Source organism: Ambystoma mexicanum, chromosome 1q (genome assembly GCF_040938575.1).
Source record: "Ambystoma mexicanum isolate Mex_15411 chromosome 1q, UKY_AmexF1_1, whole genome shotgun sequence".
NCBI lineage: Eukaryota > Metazoa > Chordata > Amphibia > Caudata > Ambystomatidae > Ambystoma > Ambystoma mexicanum.
In genome coordinates this window covers 855,840,149-855,856,791 of record NC_090922.1, presented here as the reverse complement: position 1 = coordinate 855,856,791, position 16,643 = coordinate 855,840,149, and the positions used below count along the sequence as shown (strand labels likewise).

The window sequence follows — 16,643 nt, the reverse complement described above, 5'->3', positions numbered from 1 at the left end:
GAAACTCAGACGAAGTGGCTATCAGTCACCCAAAGAATATCAGTCAAAACAAGGGCTTTCACACATAAATGTGTGAACAATCAGGCCCCCTCCTACCTGGTAAACCGCTTTGTTCATCACTCTTCCACACGCCCACTGAGATCTGCCCAAACTCACACTCTTAACGTACCGAGATACAAACTTCAAAAGCTGGGTAACCATGCCAAGAAGCCAAGGTCCTATCAGCTGGAATAGGCCGACAGTGGATACAATTAGAAGGAAAGAAGAACAGAGTATCCTGTTCAAGGAAGGTTAAGATAAGCCACAGATGGCAGACAACTGGCAGAATTAAATCAAATACACGAAATTGCATGAAGGAAAGGCCGATTTCACAGTGTCGGAATCACGTGACCAGGCAAGCAGGAAGGGATGAAACTTTCAAACCTATGCATGGACCTTTGCCATGCCCAGATGCCTTAACTTTCCTAGACCAAGAAGCAGACTCGAGGCCAACCACAAAGAAATAATTGACACATGGCCACTGAGGTGATGATTGATTGTAACAATAATTGGAGGGAAGCTGTGGTGCAGACGAACTCCATGCACATGGCCGGCTATTCTGCACGCTGCTAAGCGCAAGTGGAAAAGTATGAGTGGGGTTGATGCCAAACAAATCATAGTGGACCATGTAATCTAGGGTTCAATAGTTAGTAGAACCAATGAGACGTCGTACTTTTAGTGACGTTTACAGTAGTCATTTTGAAGGAAGGGCTTAGTTGCCCCACCTGACACTGTTTATCCAATCCCCTCTGCCTGTTACCATATACATATAAAGTACCTATATTAAAGTTACCTTCCTAGAACCAATCAAGTTGCATGCTAAGTTTTAAGAGTTATACGGCAGTAATGGCGAGTTTTTGGTACAAATAAAATGTTTTTTCTGAAACTAATTGGAGTTGAAGCGAGAAGGAAGATCGAGTGATTGCTGATATTCATTTAACTGCTCGTTTTTTGTACTTGTCATTAAACAGACTCTCTTTGCCAGACCATTGAGTTGTAATTATTGATTTGGTGCAAAAGTACGAATCTGCATCCCCATCCATCTCAAGGGTGCTGCTTCTCATCTTAAAGTGCCTTTTGGAAACCCCCAGTCCTATGGGCCAGCTGGGGTCCATTGTGCACACTCCTGTTTCCCATTTGCATGACAGCCCGAAGAATGAGAAACAAGAGATGCCAGTCTCTGTTTGGCTAGCCCCCAGGAGGTCCAGTCCATTCTACACATGTGAGCAGATGTTCTCTTAGACAACGGTTCAACCCCTATCCAGCTGACATCTTAGCGGACACAGCTACCACATCACTGCAGCAGGTAGACTAATGATCATTATCCAGCCGTGCTGACGTCATTAGTGACACAACGAGGTAGTAATGTTAGCCACGAAGCAAACTCGCATCCCAGCACGAAGTTACACAGACACGCATGTGCACACACGAAGAACATGCATACACAGCTCTGTAGATAGAGGACAGATACATGTACATACTGTCAGAAGTTTTTTTTTCTTTCATTAGCCAAATTCAGAAATGCAAGTAAGCAAGAGTCACACAAAGCAAGCTTGTAACCGCTTATTGCAACTAACCATATGGATCTTCATGGACATCTAAGGAACCTGGAAGAGCCGAATACTAATAACCTTGATAGAAAGCAATACAATGGGCCTCATTACAAGTTTGCTGGTCTGGAAACAAAGGGGCTGGTAAGCACCAATGTGTCAGGACCAGCAAACTACTAGTTTGCCTGCCGGGACCGCTGCGCCCGACAGGTCTGACCCTGCTGGGTGCAGCGGTCACGGTAGGCAGACTCTTCACAGAAGCGCTGGCACTGTCAGCTACGGTGCCGGCGCTTCTGAGTCCCCACTCCCGTAGAGTCCTGTGGGACTCTATGAGAATGTTGACTAACATTTTACTGGCACCTGACCTCCCGGGCCGCCGGACTTCTAATGTCCTGGTGGCATTGAGAAGTCAGGCGGTGGTAAAATATTACAGGTCCGATGGAAACCTGTTGGTAGATCTGGCAGGGTTACCACCAGACTCATAAGGAGGCCCAATATGTATATAGAGAAACCATGGAATGACTGTAGTGAAATTGCACGAAGCCACAGGCCTCAGAACTAGAAACAGAGAGATGCAGTTTCTGCAGCACCAAGAAAAGGGCCATTGCTCTCAGCCAAGGACAAGTACCGGTGGAACATTCCAGACTTCAGGGGCAAATAGCCACCTGCAAAATAACAGAATAAATCCTCACTAATTGCAGACCAAAAAAGCTCAGTTTTGTGGTCCTCTCCCACATGACTAAGCCAAGCAGAACAATAGCCCTTTACCCGTAGTGGGAAGAGAAGCTGTTCCCAGCAAAGCAGACAAGAAATGATACATGTGTTGCTCAACACACATTACAATCTGCAGGCACTCTCTCAGGCTAGTTGGATATATTAGTGGCAACAATTGGGATGCAACGACTTTCTCATTACCTTCAGAAGGTCCACCAAGAGCTGGGAAGAGCGGTGTGCCAGGCCTGAGGAGACACACTCCAGCCAAACAGGGAGTACAAATCCTGTGGTGGAGGAGAATGGGCAATGGCCAATGGTAGTCCTGTGACCCTGCAACAATCTAATAGATAGTTTCTGGGCAAGTCTCAGGCAAAACCACCTGACATGGTAGGACAAGTTAGCTCACCGATATAGGTGACTTATATAGGTACTAGCACCCCAGCCACACAATAGAATGGGCTCTTAGTTTTTTGGGCAATGATCAGAAGTTGTGATGCAATTTGGTAACACAAGCCTGTGACACAGGCCCAAGAGCTGTGGTTGCTGGTCATTTTGGTTTCCTGTATGATCGCTGTCTGTTATGGAAAATAAAAGACAGTTCTAACTTGCACTTGCTGAGCCTCCGTCATTGCCGGGGGAGGATTTGCTGGGCCTGGGGCACTCTGCTGAACGGTGACTGTGTAGCACGAACCTCGGTCATCTGGCATACCTTTACAAATTTGTATCAGAGGACGTGTGCTACGTTCGTTCAGCACAAAGCCACCTTTCCCATTGCAACACCTGGCAGACTGTGAGGTGACCCATGGAGCATGAGAGTCACATGCAGGTGCACCCATATAGAGGCCAGGAGAAAATCCTGCCCGCGGTCCGTGATAAGCCCAGCAGATCATAAGAGTGGAGTGGCAGCTTTGGGGAGAGGTGGAGCGCGAACAGCATCAGCGGATCACAGAGTGTAAGTATTGACTCAGCCACATGGCAATTGAGGGAGTGGGTAAAAAGATACGGGGTGCGGGGTGGTGATGAATATGGTTTAGTATTGTTGAGTATTGTATTAGAAGTGTCATTGAGCAAGGAGTGGAGGTAGATGTCATTTGTTCGTAGTTAGGGAACATTCGATCTTGAGGTAAAAGGTCAAGGTGGTTAGCCTAGACCATTGATTTAAGTGCACGGATGACAGAAGCTATGTAAATAGTGGATTTCCTGTGGATTGGGTGTTTTAGCTCGGGTCATGGCTGATGGTATTCTCGTGTATAGGGCTTAGCAACTGAAGCTAGCTTGAATTATAGAAGGTGTTCTTCTGGTTAAGTCTTACAGAGGCGTTTTATCTACAAGGCGATGCTGTAGATAAAGATTGAGCATGTGAAATATTGGTATGCCCTGTTGGGAGGCAGGACAGCGGCTGTGGGTATATGTTGTTTGTATTTGTGAAAATAGCGGTTTCATTCGGCTGGGGTAGTGTGAGCTCTGTTAGGGGTCTATTTCACGTATGCATTTTGGAGGTGACGTCACCAGTGAAGTCTGTATATGACTTGAAGAGCATGAGGAGGTACGACACGGTTGTGGGGTTCTGAGGCGGTGGGCGGAAGGTGCACGTGCAAGAATAGTGGCTGTGCTCGAAAGGATAGGGGGTTATAAAGGGGAGGTGCGAGGATCACTCCCAGGATATTGATTGAGAGCCAGAGAGGCTTGCCAACTAGGAAAAAAAACTTTCGATTGAAAATTTGAAAATAAATGTATTTATTATGTGACAGAGAAAGTTTTCAAAGCCCTGACTTGGGGTCAAATAAGTATCAAGAAAAATGTATTGTGGAAGTAACATGGGGGGGCACCATTAAAGCACATGTGCAGGTCCCTTCCATGATATAAGGACAACATTTGTTAATGTAGCACGGAATGGACACGAAGCACAGAAGGTAAACTGCCTAACCCATGGCCAAAGGGTAGGAACTTATCCAAATATGTGAAGCAACCACTACGTACACAAGAGGTCTACAAAGGGAAGAAATTGAGCAAATGAATGGCGATATTTGAATTCTGGAATATGTTCCAGGACGATGGAGGGGATGTCAATTAATGCTGAACCAATAGGAGGCCCCAGGCGAAAAGCCATCAGCACCTACTCTCACTCCCCCTACTGAGCATGGGAACGAAGGGGCAACAGCAGGGGCACAAGGATTACATCCAGCAAGGGAACTAAGAGCAGCGGCAGGATACACAAACCCAATATTTTCACCTCCAGCATACAGCAGAAGGGAGGGGCGAAATGAAACCGGACAAACAGCTGCAGGGACAGAAAACATAGGAGGCAAAAAGAGAGAGTGAAAAATATAGCATCGAATTAGTGGGTAGGAGGACAGATATTGCTTAAATTAAATGGGAAGACAGCGATAGTAGTGGGAGGACCAACCAGCAAAGCAACGGGTAGTAAGGGCATGTGTGAAGCTAGGAGATGGGCAAAGATAATGGAAGAGGTAGACAGACAAAAGGTGGAAAAGGAAGAACGCAGGAGGGTGAGAAGAGAAAAACAGATGGCAGAAGCGCAAGAATGCAAATGAGAGATATGGAGGCGGCGAGAGCTTGAGGAAAATGGCAAGGAAAAGGGAAGACAAAGAAAGGGAAAGGCAAGGCAAGTACAGATAAAGAGAGAGAAGAGAAAGTTAGAAATAGAGCGGTTCGTACGAGAGTGACTATGAAAGGAAGAGGAAGAGCACTCAGTGAGATAAGTAAAGATTAAGCTGGGTTTAGCACATTTTGAGGATGACATGGAGACAGAAGAGCAAGTAGATAAAGAGTGAAACAGGAGGTGTGATTGGGTAGCAAAAGCAATACTGGGTCCTCCATGAGGGGGGACTGCAGAAGCGTGATTGATGTAGAAGAAGGACAGAGGGGAAGCACAGTGTTGAGAAGGCTAAGCTTCCAAGACAATATTGACAGTGACGTCAGAGACACCGGGTCGGACAACAACTTGGGAGGAAGTGAGGACGAGGTACTAGGACGGCCTGCCCGAGGGAGCTTAGGGAGGGCACACACCGAGATACAATAGGGGGAGTAGACAAAGACGATGGTGGATTGTGGGACAACAAAGACAAAAGGGCAAATTGTTCTAGGGCTACATCGCGCAGCATCAACAGCATCAACCCATATACAAGACCTCCCAGCACGCAGGAGGGGAGAATTATCCAGGGAGTTCACACCACCAAAGACACTGGGATACTGGAGGGGAGATCGGACTGACAGAGTTCCTTTACTGGATAAGGGAGGGGGTGACCTCAGTACATACCATGGCAACAAATAGACAAGGACAACCAGAGGTGTAAGCTACCCTCATTACTGCAGGAGTGGGGAAATGGATAAACAAGATGGAAAGACTAGCAACAGGCCAGACAATAGTGGTTGGGGGCATGAAAAGTTTACTCTCTGTGATTCTCGGAGAGGTTGCCGATGACGTATGGAAAAGGGCCAGCTACTCAGGAGTAACTGCCCAGAACATGGCGCATGATGGTACACCGTTTAACAACTGCTGAGCGGCTATATGGCAAGCTCTACAGGTGAAGTACCCAGAAATCTCAGACATTGAGGCAATCATGCACAAAATGGTGGAGGATGAAGACCCCTTACAGTATTTTCAGGCTATGCAAGAAAATGGAGACTTGAAACGCAAGGACCATGGGACAAGACAGTGGAGTTATTCTATCATATACTATGTCTAGGGTTGCAAGAGCAGGTTCAAAAGCAACTCAAGAAGTTACTGGGATGGAAGGAAAACTGTGGTCAGAAGTTCAACTCACTATAGTACACTATTGCAGGCTAATGCTGGAAAACGTGAGAAAAAAGCATGAGGAAAGAAAGCGTGAGGAGGCAAAGTTAGCGCACAAGAAACTGTCAAAATACACCATGTAAGGGGCAGTGTTAAAGATGACTGGAGGACAAAATGCACCACAAACGCAGTATGCACCGCCACCCATGGGAGGAGGTTTCATGGGGTGGAGAGAGGCTCAGCACGGGTTCCGCAAAACTGGGGGGCCACCTAGGGGGCCCGGGTTCTGGCACCTAATGCAACAAGGCATTGAGGGTTTCTCTGGAGGATACCAGAGGTAAATGAGGGAAACACCCCAGTGTTGGGGCTGAAGGCAAATAGGCCACATCTCCAAAGTGTGTAGGAGCTGGGGGGATGCATCAGAATGGGGGAATGTAATATTAGTGAACATATCAGGAGAAACAGACTGAGTACTATGCCCAGAACCATATGCAGCGACCAGGACAGACACTCTACGCATACTCATAGGCATACCAACCCATGAGACAGAAGCCACAAATGCAGGCGCCAGCGTAGCCTTATTCAAAGACACCACAGGCACCAAAGATGCAGAATAATACGTAGCCACCATACACGGCACCACAAAACGATTGGACATTAACAAGCACAGACTATATGGGAATGACTCCCATTAAGAAACTAGGGAGTCTACTGTGGTGGGGAGCAACCCATTCACAGGGAACAGAATTGTATTATACCCGTAATAGGACAGCCCACAGACAGACCTGATGTGTTCCATCCTATCGATTACAGCCAACCTGGTTGAGGAACTGCATATTGGGGTGACGATAGTTGACAAGACTTTCTCCTTTCTTGTAAGACACAGTGGCAACTAGATCCTGCATCTGGGAGAGGAGGTATAGAATGTCAGACAATACCATGAATGTGCAGGGATTTTCTGGGGTATTTTATTGTATTGTATTGTTTATTTATATAGCACCTATGCACAGGAAAGTGTTTCAAATCGCTCAAGTAGGGTGGGAACAAGGAGAAAAACAACAGCCATTCAGAGCCCTTGAAATTCTGAAACGATAATAGTCTGCACAGGCAAAGTAAGTGCGTACAATACATTTAACAGTTGAGAGACAGTAAATAGGCCTGACAGCGATTCTGCAGTTTTAACTGTGCGGTTAAGGGGAGAGGACAGGGGAGAACAGACAGACGATCTTCAGGCATGTTGCATTTGGATTATGCAAGTACAAATACCGTAACGGGGGGTCCAACAGCACCCAATCGGTGGATACTGGGGTACATGCAGAGAAAGCAACTCTTTTGAGTTATTTCTAAGTGCTGTGAAGATGGATGAATGCGAGAAAGGCTATTGCATTACACCGTCCCCATCGATTTAGTTCCAATGAATATTCTAACTTATTTTGTATCTTTTATGTTCCTTTTTTGTCCTAATTTATAAATTCAAACCACGTGATTTTGTTTAGCTCAGGATTGAAGAGCACATATGAACAGACGTAGAATGATGTTGTAATAATTGGTATTCAATATATGGGATCTGAAGAGGCACTAGAGCACAGAATGTATACTGCATACATATAAAACACGTATTAGCCAGTTATTAACTTTTTGAATTTGAGAGATTTGAGAAATTGTAAAAAACAAGGTGCTATAACCAATTGGGCTGATAAATCTTTATCAGACATGTTTACTAAAATCAACTTCGATACTGATTAATTTGCTATATCCAAGTGAAGGCAAGTGCCTTTTTACGCACACTCACACAAGGTTTACTATAACAGAATACAAATATCAGCCAAGGACTCTGCTACATGAGAACGTTCTAGTTCCAAAAGACAAGACAGTGCATTATAAGGGCCCAACTCATCAATGCTGACATCACGTATAAGGTCTAAGTTTGCTTTTTTCATTGGGTGGGCAGTATACATAATCCTGCTCCAAATGGGATGCCAGGCTAGAATTGGTTGGTTCTTCCACCATCGTTCAGGTGCCACGTGGGTCAGCTGGGCTCATCTTGTAGTCTGGTGAAGGTTGAGTCACATATAAGATACGGGGACTCATTATGACCCTGGCGGAATGGGTTTAACGGCACTGGTAATGGTGCCGGTGCCATTAAACCCATTCCACCCTATTACGAGGTTCCCTCGCGGGACCCACTCTGGACGTCTGGTCAGACCAGACGTCCTTTGTGGGTACCGCGAGGGGACCAGGGAGCTAATAACGGGCCCATTATTAGCGGGCCTATTGTTAGCTCCCTCCCCATTCCCATTGAGCCCTATGGTGGCTCTAATGGGAATGGGGATGGGTAAATTGAATGAGGAATTACCAGGTCCTCCAAGGTTGGAATGGCCCGGTAATTCCTCATTCAAGGAACCCGGACCCGAGTTTGGAGGCAGCCATGCTGCAAATAGCGGCATGGCTACCTCCAAACTCATAATGAGGCCCACAGTGTTGCTTCTAAACTAGCACGCTGAGCCTACTAACTATATCAGTGTGGCATGCACCTGGGTGGCACAGGGAGTGGTCCAGGGGGAAGGGAGGATGAAATACAGTCACACTGACCCACACATTATGGGCTTCGTAGATACTGCATTTCTCGCACTCAAGGTTTCCACCCTGGGTTTGATCTTTAATGTATCCCTCCCTGTACCTTGTGTTACAAAGGATGCATTTTATGCCAGGGGTGAAACAGTCGCGCATGCTTAGGTCTTTCATGGGTAGTTTTGTGCTAGGACAGGGGGGGGCACTTGCTTATCATGGAATGCAGGGATGTGGGGGTTGGGAAACCATGTTGGGTTGGCATTGCGCTGGCTGGGTGGGGGTTAGAGGCCTGCTGGCAGCTTAATGGTAATGAAAGGGTGCTGCGCGCACTCTGGTGTTGTCTCACGCTCTTGCAAGGCACATTCCTCTGAAAGCTCCTAAATGGTTGCAACAGTGAAGGGACATGGGGGAAGTGGACTTCCGTTGGAACTGGCGGTGTGTATTCATTCTGCCCTAACGATGTTGGGCCTAGTGAAATCTTTCCATTGAGCTCGGCTCGTGTATTGCAGGTATGCAAGCCTGTGCTTTTATCATAACTACACAATGGAGTTTCTTTCTATGTGCTCTCTAATGCCATGCCTCTGCTGTTCGTGCTATATTACTTTCGCACTGAGTTTCATAGTGCGGTTCTCTCCCCCCTTATACCCTACACTATATCATGTCAGATTCTCCTCACCTGAAAGCACTTAGGGGGGTGGGACATACTAGTTTCCATCCCAACACAAGTAATCATCAAATTCAAATTCAGTAACAAAAAATGTTGTTTGATAATATGTGAAAGGGTGTTTATTGCTTAAACCAAGGTCACAATTCACTAGAGCGCACTCTACAAATCCCTAAACAAATGTAGTTGTATGTTATTTTCTAAAGATATTTACATTTTGTGAAAGCTTTTTGCATGCAAACCTGATTGTCAATTATTTTGTTATCCATACTACACCATAATAATATATCAATACTCAAAGAAATATACATTCAGAAGTGATAATCAAGTGGTTTTCTTCATTGAAATTGGGCATCCACCAATACATATTTGACTGTGAGATTAGTGGGCAAATTTCAATGAACGACACTGATAAGCAAGTAACCATGGATCTCATTGCATATTCAACCCCCCCCCCCCCAAACCACCTCCCGCACTCCAACGGCTCATCTTCATTATTTATCACAAAATAGTCCGTATTTTTTTCAAGTGGCAATTTCACTTCCAAATCTCCATAATATTACCCTATAATAAAATTACATTGAAAAATACACGTTTTATCTGTATTTTATCACAGCTATTAATTAACATGGTTACAAACGAAATTGGTCACTTAGTTAAAACAAGTTGTTTTATGATAATGCTACTGAAATAGGTTGTGGCTTCCTTAAAGAAAAAAGGGATTAGTATAAAAATATTATCAGAAATATAAGTGTCAATCGGAATCGTTATAAAAACTGATGATGCTCTCACAGCTCAATCTAGACATAGTGAAAACGGCACTGTTATTTCAATTATAGGATCTGATTATGTATATGACTGCCAATCGTAGATCTGTTTCTACATTCATTTTGTTTTGGTCCTGCAAACTCCCCACACCGCCCCCTCTCCCCCCCCAAGAAGGGGTGATTGCTACATTCTTTCTCTTACCATATAATTTTTTCAGTGCTCTTGCATTGAGATTTAATGTAAGCCTGTTGTTAATTTGGTCCCAGTAGTTCAATAGGATGTTCCTCAGAGGAATAAAAGAAATGATTTCTAATGGACAACGCCTGCTAAAATTAATTCTATAATAAGTAACCAATGGATCCAAACCTAAGGTAAAGATTACCTGGAACATAAAGAATTGCTTTCACTAAATCTTCCACTGTATCAATAGACACTTTTTCCAGTATGTTTTCGAGTATGTTCAGCTTTGAGGAATCGCTATTTTCCAGGATTGAATTAAAGAGAATGGCAGATTTTGTTTAAAGGGCAGAGTTTACCATTATTTAATTAGCAACATTTCTATATGGTTTTGGAGCAGTAAAAAAAGGGGGACAGGGAATGACCATCACATGTAAAAGAGAGAGGTAATGTCTCAAACTTCTTTGGTGTAATGCGTCTGCGAAAAGTCATTTTTAGGTGTCATGGCCATGAGAGGCCGGGTATGGGGTTAAAGTGGGTACTATGCCTGGTCTTCATCAATATCAAATGTCTGCTCTGAGATGCTTAGCAGGCTATTAACTGAGGTAATTTGCTGGGACTGGGGTCTTGGACAATTCACCCATGACTTGCAATCCCAACATGTGCTGCTCAGAGTGGCACACGTAAGAATTTGCTGCAAAAAATGTATATCAATATTTTATGTACATACATTTTAGCCCTTTTGAAAAATTGAAACACTGCACAGATTAGCACCAAATTAGCAAAGGAACACTTTTTGGACCTGGAAAAAGATCTTCACACATGTTTGGTGCAAATCCATCTTGCGGATCAGGCTGCAGCTGCAAGCCTACTTTTGTTTGATTGAGATTTTGAAAGATTTTGGACCCCTTTACAACTTTTACCCTTGAGAAAACTTCACCAAAATTATTCAAAGTCAGCTCTTTGAAAGTTTTGTGCTGATTCGTCAAGCAGTGCCAAAAGTATAAGATGTCCAAAAACTGTCCTTCACTGATGCTCACCCCGCTACAACTTTGCCGGCACTTGATGAAAACCTACCAAACTTATCAAGGCATTTCACAGTCAGGACTATCTTGTTTTCACAAAGTTTTTCAGACTTCAGAGAAGAAAAAACACCCAGTTTCTTGTCTTTTCTAGACATATTCCAGCCCATCCATATCACCTGTCCACCTGTCTCCTCCCCAGACGTTCTTTAATGTCTAAGACAAGTGTAATGCTGTGTTTTAAAATATTTTTTATCGCTACGTTTGCAGACTAAGGCACCAAGCAGCGCCTTTATGAATCGTCCACAAACATTACGCAGCTTTGTGATTGGGCCGGAGGCATACACGGACACCAACTCAGGAAGTGAGTCCGTAGACGGAACTGAGATGTCACACATTTTTTGCCTATATTTTGGACATTTTTAAAAAAATCTACAGGATAGATTAACACCAAATTTCCAGACACAGAATTTTGGGACCCAGCTGCCACTCCTCATGCAGATTTGGTGTAAATCCGTCCAGTGGTTTGGGCTGTAGCTGTGAGTCAAAATGTTTCCCATTCAAGCAAGTCTAACAGGATTTCGTCAAGTTTGGGACTACAGATAGATATTATTGCTGGTGAAAACATTGAGGGTGACTCTTGGCACTTAACACACTCCCCAACATATTGTAGGACTGGTGCAATTATGTAAACAAATTCCAGTCCTAGAATATTTGCGGAAATTGTTGGATAGTGCCTTTAAACAAAATATTGAGTCACCCTTGATGTTTTCACAAGCTATAATTTCACTTCTTACAGCGATTACTGCTACAACTTTGCCCCAGCTTGACAAAACCGCACCAAACTTTTGCAAAAGAAACACACAGTTGGGTCTAGATTTTCTTTGAAAGGTTTTGCTTTGATTCATTCAACATCACCAACGTTATAAGCTGCCAAAAAACTGCTCTTCTTATGGGAAAGCCAACTGAACTATACACTTTTCTACCGCAGACCCTTTGCTATAGATAGTTATCTACTTTATCCGGCAATCAAGTCATAAATGTACATGCATTGATAAACATCATACAATAAATATGCCATAAAATACAATTCCATTAACTCTGACCATATATCTAAAATAGTAATATATTAAAAGACATAATAAATATAAATTAAAACAGTAAACCATGTAATTCTGTTGTTCTGGCGGTATCATTATAACCTATAGCAATCAACACCAACAGGCATCCCTCAAAACAGACTCAAGAAATCCTATTCAAACACTATTTCAAATAAAGCTACACATTAACTAGTTATTTACCAGTACCCAAAGTAACATCAGCCAATGTACATGTTTTGATAAGGGTTATCACTATTATTACTCGTCTAATCGTAAATCTGTTGAATCGGGGAATAACAATTTTTCCTCTGACTTTTTTTAAAGGGGCAATAATAGCAGGGAGTGGATATCAGACTCCACCTTATATATTGCCATTTATCAGACTGGGTTGAGTGCCATTTTGAAAAAATTCTGCCAACATAATAATGTGCAGTCTACATTTTTCTGAGAAAACTATCATATGAGTGTTTATAATTCAAGGTATGTACAGCTCAAAGTCCCATATTCCTTTCAATGTAAAGTCTTTAGTAGTTTTCAGGCCCAATACGGTACTTGAAAAAATGTGCAACATGGCCCAGTCTGTCCATGAACCTTTTAAATCCCAGAAACGTTTTCTCTCCAAAATGAAACATTCTCATTCCAAAAATGGTTGAATTTAAGCTCAAATAGAATAAATATATAATTTGTCAATTTTGACTCATCTAAAGCTCTTATTAAATGCACCAAGACCACCTTCTGCAGACATAAGGACTTTGTCTGGTTTGGAAAATACAAAATACAAGGCTTTAAATAGGCTTCACAAAGAATTGAGGGAAAGACCAATTCAGAATAAGTGGGTGACAGCAATTTCTTCAGAAAGTTCTTATAAACCAACTCCAATGATTTTAACAGTCCATGATCCCAAATTTCTGCCCCATACAGGGCAGCATACCAGTATTCACTTTATAGACCTCCATGGTAAGTGGCGTAGCCTTACCTCCATTATTGTGAGTGAATGCCATGGTTGCCCCAGCCCTCTGTTTTAGTATGCTGTGATTCCTATTTATCTGATTAGATGAAGATCTGTTGTTAAAGACGTGAATGCCCAAATAGTCAAAGCATTTGACCTGATGAATATTTTCACCATACAGTTATAATAATTCATTATGTATCCCGATCAGATGAGAAGGCATTGTGCAATTTTAGAAGTGTTGATCTTTAAGTTAAAATCATTACAGCATGTTTCCAAAATAAAATAAAGTTGTTATCTTCCGCCATTGGAAACTTCACCCTTTGGAGCATCGCAGTCTGAGACTTGTAAACATTGTGCTAGTCCATTAATGTATAGTGAAAAAAGATTGGGGATAGAATGCAACCCTGCCTCACTCCAGAAGAAACAGGGAAAGGGTTGGCACAACCCTCCCTTTGCCAAATTTGACCTTAGCTGTGTTGCATTGACAAAGCAATTGCATAGCTTTCAATAGTGAAGCTGGCATGAGACTTTCCACAATGTTTTTTTTAAATCCACAATATGACATATAGTAATAAAGCCTGCTCTAGTGCCCCTGTGATCTCCTGTACTTCAATGTCAATCAGTATGTTCTGTTCCCCAGCTCAAAATCTATGTTGTAAAAGATGGTGTTGATGTTTTAAAAATTGAATAAAGAAATAGAAAGTATCTAAATACAGAAAATGATCATGATTGCCTGTTCTATCAAGATTTAGGGGGCCTTCAAATGGTCAAATAACTCACTCTGTCATCTACCCATTCCCTTAATGCCAGAGTTTAGCCAGATGTTCATTCTCAATCCTTCAGATGAATGCCTCTAGGGTTGTGCTCAGAACACTTATGTTACAAGAAAATAAAATATTATCTACCTAAACTTGAAATTCTTCCCTTAGGGAAAGCAACTATTCTGTGCTAGGGCTGGAATGTTTGGTAAAAAAAAGAGGTAGGAAGGCACTTAAGTGTTATCTAATGGGGCACAAATTCACCTTCATCAGTGACCATGCACCCTTTACCAAACTCAGCAGAAATAAGGATGCTAGTGCCCTAGTCGTCTGATGGTCCTTGCTCTTAGAATCTTTATAATCCACCATTGATTGTGCTCTTGCTTCTGCTCAGTTTCCCTAGCAGCACACTGTCCCATCTCCTTAGATGTTGGCACCGTGTAGTTCCCCTCACAGCCTCAGGTTGCCTAACCACAAGCAGTGAGGGCTTGGAACAATGGGTGCTGGTCAACAGTGGGTGTGCACTACTTGTCAGAGGGCTAGCTCTTTGGATAAGATGTCTGAGTTTCCCTCAACCACTGTGTATTATCAACAGGTGGTTGACAGCAAATGATGTGCAGCCTGCAGGTTGAGGCCCCTACTGCTCTGGCTCCAATCTGCAGGCTGTCCTTTTGAACCCCTTGAGAGAATTTAGTTTGGTCCATTGGTCCTGGGCATCCTAACGCTCGTGGCTAGTGTATTAAGGCAAGTATCACAGATGGTGTCAAACTGATAAAATGTAATCGGTTTATTCCATAAGGAGGATGTCCTACCCCGTCAGCCAGGACCAGAAGGCAACTGACTGAAATGCTGTAACTTAAGGAAACCCATAGAGCATAGAACACAGTGACGACATTGCATAACACTTAGACCATTACTATGTGTAAAGGATCACCGATGCCACGGAGCCTGACAATCAGCATAACCCCACAGTCGTGCAATAACACTACTATAACATGGACTTTAAGTTAAGTTAATTAAGAGACTTATTATATAATCCGCCTTGATTAAAATTGTGTCTACAATTTCTGAAAGGTATAGTCTGTGATGAAAACAGGAAAAATAATATTGTAGCCAGCTCTAAGTGAGAATGATGAAGGAAAAGGGTGTTTCTTCAAAAACAAAGAGAAACATATTATTTCTCACTGAATTTACACACTTGACAAAACAAAAATAATGGAAATGGACCAAATATCGAAGAATTTAACAGCGAAAATGATCAAAAATGTGCACTAAGGAAACTCCATTGCTTCTGTGCATGTGTGCTTTTGATTATTTACTTGTATGCTTTGAAATGCTATGCTATCTGGGTTCAACTACATATGCCAACAGCCCTAAGGGTGTGCCTACTTATCTCATACCCAAGCACATCAGCACTGCTGCATCAGTGTCAAGCCGGTCTTTGCCAGTCCATGCCGGATGTGCTATACTCTGAGCATCATTAAGCTCTCCTTTTGGCTTTCCGGTTTCCTGACTTTGTGGGCTATCTTAATTTCCACTTTTATAGTATGCCTCTTGTGCTTCATTGGTCAATTCTTAGAGTCTCAGCATGCATCCGCTTAGTTCTGGATCTCTGTCAGATGACAACAGTGCATATACCCCTGGCATCCCTTTTTCCACTGTCTCAGCCCAGGATCTTTCTAAACATCGCTGGTATGCTGATATTCTGGCCAAGGAGCTGGCACTCTGCTGCTCCACCCACCTGTGACGTTAGAGTCACTAAAGCCACTAATGACAAGTTAGATAACCCTTCTATCATATACCAACCCGAAGCTAGTTTAATGTTCTCAGGAAAATATACATTTGTAAAACCACCCCAAGGGACTGGTTTGGAAGATAGGTCATCACGTTCTAAATGTGGTTTCTCTGTTTCAATGACTACCGCAATAATAAATACACAAGACTTTACACTAGTGGAAGCACCGATTGTGCATACCGTCCTTCCTTTGACCACGGCATTAGGAGATGCACAAGACTCCACTCCAGTGGTGGCACAGATTATGCACCCTGCTCGCCCTTCAACTATTGGATTAATACATGCACAAGAACCCACCCCAGCAGTATACTGCCCTCCATTTGATTAGGAGTGGAGAGGGAACCCTTGTGTCCTATTCTTGATTGACTGGCTCAAAATATCTGACTTGATATCTACCATAAACCTGGATTGCTTATTTGTGACTGAGACTTGGCTACATGAGTCTGTCGCACATGCAATTCTACTTGCCACACCTCCTGGTTTTAAAATCTATTGGTCTGATCGCAGTGGAGCCAGAGGAGAGGGTGTTGCTTTTATCACTCGAGATACATGGAAATTACATGTATCTAATATTGTTGAGTTAGATGGGTGCACATGCTTACTTCTTAAACTCAGTTTTAACTCTAATCTCACTGTATCCTTTCTTGTTCTTTACAGACCACTGCAAAACCCATCATGTTCTGAAGAACGGTTATCAATTCTGGGTGACCTACTGAAAACTTCATCATATATGTTGATGTTGGCCTGTGTTGATTTTAACTACTGGGCCTTTGATA

At 43.1% G+C, this 16,643-nt stretch overlaps 1 protein-coding gene across 1 annotated transcript in view; it reads right to left on the bottom strand.

Moving 5' to 3' along the window:
- The window catches only part of KCNT2 (potassium sodium-activated channel subfamily T member 2), a 2,640,974-nt gene that overhangs the window by 1,150,451 nt on the left and 1,473,880 nt on the right, over positions 1-16,643 (bottom strand). The gene's annotated exons all lie outside the window — the stretch shown is intronic.